Below are 5,480 nucleotides of genomic sequence, written 5' to 3'. Positions count from 1 at the left end.
AGTTGATTGATTTACTTTCTTATTTTATGATTTCATTTTTACTTTGGCAAATACTTAAGTATGAAACCATAGTGATGAGTCTACTAAATAACTACTATAACTACTAATCACACTATACATATTTGCATCTTTCTCAAGCACATCCTCCAATTTTGGTTGATTCCTTGAGTTCCAAGCTTTTGTTCCAAGTGTATAGTGTTTGCTTGTTTGTTCCTGAAATGTTACTCAGTTCAACCTATTAGATTTATCAAATGATACATGTGCATTGTACATTTGTTAATTATGTCAAAATCATGATCAAGAGGGCTTATGTCTAACAAAAACTGACCTAAATATGAATCCAATGACACATACACACCTATTGGATGCACAAGATTGGTTAAAAACCCTAATTGGACTAGAATAAACCTAGGGAGGACGAAAATGACCAAAATGTTCATCCAATGACACAAATACACCTATTGGATGCACAAAATTGTTTATAAACCCTAATTGGACAAGAATAAGCCTATGGAGGACGAAAATGACCTAAATGTCCATCCAATGACACAAAAGACCTATTGGATGCACAAGATTGGTTAAAAACCCTAATTGGACAAGAATAAGCCTAGGGAGGACGAAAATGACCTAAATGTTCATCAAATGACACAAATGTACTTATTGGATGCACAAATTGGTTAAAAAACAAAATTGGACAAGAATACTAAATGTGAATCCAGTGACACAAACACTCCTATTGGATGCTAAAGATTGGGTAAAAACCCTAATTTGACTAGAATAAATCTAAGGACGAGGAAAATGACCTAAATTTTCATCCAATGACACAAACACACCTATTGGATGCACAAAATTGTTTAAAAACCCTAATTGGACAAGAATAAGCCTATGGAGGACGAAAATGACCTAAATGTTCATCCAATGACACAAACACACTTATTAGATGCACAAGATTGGTTAAAAACTCTAATTGTACTAGAATAAACCTAGGGAGGTTGAAAATGACCTGAATGTTCATCCAAAGACACAAAACACCTATTGGATTCACAAGATTGGTTAAAAACCTTAATTGGAAAGAGAATAAGCCTAGGATGGACGAAATTGACCTAAATGTTCATCCAATGACACAACCATACCTATTGGATGCACAAGATTGTTTAAAAACCCTAACTGGACAAGAAAAAGCCTAGGGAGTAAGGAAATGACCTAAATGTTCATCCATTGGAACAAATGTTCTTATTAGATGGACAAGATTGGTTAAAAACCCTAATAGGACAAGGATAAGCCTAGGGAGGGCGATAATGACTTAAATATTCATCCAATGACACAACCATACCTATTGGATGCACAAGATTGGTTAAAAACCCTAATTGGAAAAGAATAAGCCTAGGATGGACGGAATTGACCTAAATGTTCATCCATTGGAACAAATGTTCTTATTAGATGGACAAGATTGGTTAAGAACCCTAATTGGACAAGAATAAGCCTAAGGAGGACGAAAATGACCTAAATGTGAATCCAATGACACATACGCACCTATTGGATGCACAACATTGGTTAAAAACCCTAATTTGACTAAAATAAACCTAGGGAGGATGAAAATGACCTAAATGTTCATCCAATAACAGAAACTCACCCATTTGATGCACAAAATTGTTTAAAAACCCTAATTGGACAAGAATAAGCCTATGGAGGATGAAAATGACCTAAATAGCTCATCCAATGACACAAGCACACTTATTGGATGCACAAGATTTTTTAAAAACCCTAATTGTACTAGAATAAGCCTAGAGAGGACGAAAATGACCTAAATGTTCATCCAATGACACAAATGTGCTTATTATATGCACAAGATTGGTTAAAAACCCTAATTGGATAAGAATAAGCCTAAGGAGGACGTAAATGACCTAAACGTGAATCCAATGACACATACGCACCTATTGGATGCACAAGATTGGTTAAAACCCCTAATTTGACTAGAATAAACCTAGGGAGGACGAAAATGACCTAAATGTTCATCCAATTACACAAACACACCTATTTGATGCAAAAGATTGTTTAAAAACCCTAATTGGACAAGAATAAGCCTATGGAGGACGAAAATGACCTAAATGTTCATCCAATGACACAAACACACTTATTGGATGCACAAGATTTGTTAAAAACCCTAATTGGACTACAATAATTCTAGGTAGGACGAAAATGAGCTAAATGTTCATCCAATGACACAAACACACCTATTGGATGCACTAGATTGGTTTAAAACCGTAATTGGACAAGAATAAGCATAGGGAAGACGTAAATGACCTAAATGTTCATCGAATGACACAAATGAACTTATTGCATGCACAAGATCGATGAAAAACCCTAATTGGACAAGAATAATTGGACAACAATAAGCCAACGGAGGACGTAAATTACTTAAATGTTTATCGAATGACACAAACACGCCTATTGGATGCACAAGATTGGTTAAAAACCCTAATTGGACAAGAATAAGCCTAGGATGGACGAAATTGACCTAAATGTTCATCCAATGACACCAACACACCTATTGGATGCACAAGATTGTTTAAAAACCCTAACTGGACAAGAAAAAGCCTAGGGAGTAAGGAAATGACCTAAATGTTCATCCATTGGAACAATTGTTCTTATTAGATGCACAAGATTGGTTAAAAACCCTAATTGGACAAGGATAAGCCTAGAGAGGACGATAGTGACCTAAATGTTCATCCGATGACACAAATGTGCTTATTAGATGCACAAGATTGGTTAAAAACCCTAATTGGACAAGAATAAGCCTAAGGAGGACCGAAATGACCTAAATGTGAATCCAATGACACATACGCACCTATTGGATGCACAAGATTGGTTAAAAACCCTAATTTGACTAAAATAAACCTAGGGAGGACGAAAATGACCTAAATGTTCATCCCATTACACAAACACACCTATTTGATGCAAAAGATTGTTTAAGAACCCTAATTGGACAAGAATAGGCCGATGGAGAACGAAAATGACCTAGAGGTTCATCCAATGACACAAAACACCTATTGGATGCACAAGATTGTTTAAAAACCCTAATTGGACAAGAATAAGCCTATGGAGGACGAAAATGACCAAAATGTTCATCCAATGACACAAACACAGTTATTGGATGCACAAGATTGGTTAAAAACCCTAATTGGACTACAATAAGTCTAGGGAGGACGAAAATGAGTTAAATGTTCATCCAATGACACAAACACACCTATTGGATGCACTAGATTGGTTTAAAACCGTAATTGAACAAGAATTAGCCTAGGGAAGACGTAAATGACATAAATGTTCATCGAACGACACAAATGAACTTATTGCATGCACAAGATTGATGAAAAACCCTAGTTGGAGAAGAATAATCTTAAGGAGGACAAAAATTACTTAAATGTTTATCGAATGACACAAACAAGCCTATTGGATGCACAAGATTGGTAAAAATCCTAATTGGACAAGAATAAGCATAGGGAGGACGAAGAAGACCTAAATGTGAATCCATTGACACAAAACACCTATTGGATGCACAAGATTGGTTAAAAACCGAATATGACTAGAATAAACCTAGGATGGACGAAATTGACCTACATGTTCATCCAATGACACAAACGCACCTATTGGATGCACAAGATTGTTTAAGAACCCTAACTGGAGAAGAATAAGCCTAGGGAATAAGAAAATGACCTAAATGTTCATCCAATGACACAAACACACCTATTGGATGCACAAGATTATCTAAAAACCCTAACAGTAGAAGAATAAGCCTAGTGACTTAGGAAATGACCTAAATGTTTATCCAATGACACAAATGTACTTATTAGATGCACAGGATTGGTTAAAAACCCTAATTGGACATGAATAAGCCTAAGGAGGACGAAAATGACCTAAATGTGAATCCAATGACACATACGCACCTATTGGATGCACAAGATTGGTTAAAAACCCTAATTTGACTAAAATAAACCTAGGGAGGACGAAAATGACCTAAATGTTTATCCAATTACAAAAACACACCTATTTCATGCAAAAGATTGTTTAAAAACCCTAATTGGACAAGAATAGGCCGATGGAGGACGAAAATGACCTAGATGTTTATCCAATGACACAAAACACCTATTGGATGCACAAGATTGTTTAAAAACCCTAATTGGACAAGAATAAGCCTATGGAGGACGAAAATGACCAAAATGTTCATCCAATGACACAAACACACTTATTGGATGCACAAGATTGGTTAAAAACCCTAATTGGACAAGAATAAGCCTAAGGAGGACGAAAATGACCTAAATGTGAATCCAATGACACATACGCACCTATTGGATGCACAAGATTGTTTAAAAACCCTAATTGGACAAGAATAAGCCTATGGGAAGACGTAAATGACCTAAATGTTCATCGAACGACACAAATGAACTTATTGCATGCACAAGATTGGTGAAAAACCCTAATTGGACAAGAATAATCTTAAGGAGGACAAAAATTACTTAAATGTTTATCGAATGACACAACCACGCCTATTGGATGCACAAGATTGGTTAAAAATCCTAATTGGAGAAGAATAAGCCTAGGGAGGAAGAAGAAGACCTAAATGTGAATCTGTTGACACAAAACACCTATTGGATGCACAAGATTGGTTAAAAACCGAATTTGACTAGAATAAACCTAGGATGGACGAAATTGACCTACATGTTCATCCAATGACACAAACGCACCTATTGGATGCACAAGATTGTCTAAAAACCCTAACTGGAGAATAATAAGCCTAGGGAATAAGGAAATGAGCTAAATGTTCATCCAATGACACAAACGCACCTATTGGATGCACAAGATTGTCTAAAAACCCTAACTGGAGAATAATAAGCCTAGGGAATAAGGAAATGAGCTAAATGTTCATCCAATGACACAAAGACACCTATTGGATGCACAAGATTATTTAAAAACCCTAACTGGACAAGAATAAGCCTAGTGAGTTAGGAAAGGACCTAAATGTTTATCCAATGACACAAATGTACTTATTAGATGCACAAGATTGGTTAAAAACCCTAATTGGACAAGAATAAGACTTGGGCGGACGAAAATGACCTAAGTGTTCATCCAATGACACAAAACACCTATAGGATGCACAAGATTGGTTAAAAACCCTAATTGGACAAGAATAAGCCTAGGATGGACGAAATTGACCTAAATGGTCATCCAATGACACCAACACACCTATTGGATGCACAAGATTTTTTAAAAACCCTAACTTGACGAGAAAAAGCCTAGGGAGTAAGGAAATGACCTAAATGTTCATCCATTGGAACAAATGTTCTTATTAGATGCACAAGATTGGTTAAAAACCCTAATTGGATAAGGATAAGCCTAGGGAAGACGATAATGACCTAAATGTTCATCCAATGACACAAATGTGCTTATTAGATGCACAAGATTGGTTAAAAACCCTAATTGGA

This window comes from Cicer arietinum, chromosome 1 (genome assembly GCF_000331145.2).
Source record: "Cicer arietinum cultivar CDC Frontier isolate Library 1 chromosome 1, Cicar.CDCFrontier_v2.0, whole genome shotgun sequence".
In the NCBI taxonomy this organism is placed as follows: Eukaryota; Viridiplantae; Streptophyta; class Magnoliopsida; order Fabales; family Fabaceae; genus Cicer; species Cicer arietinum.
The sequence above is the reverse complement of the archived record's forward strand: the minus strand, read 5'-3'. Positions refer to the sequence as shown.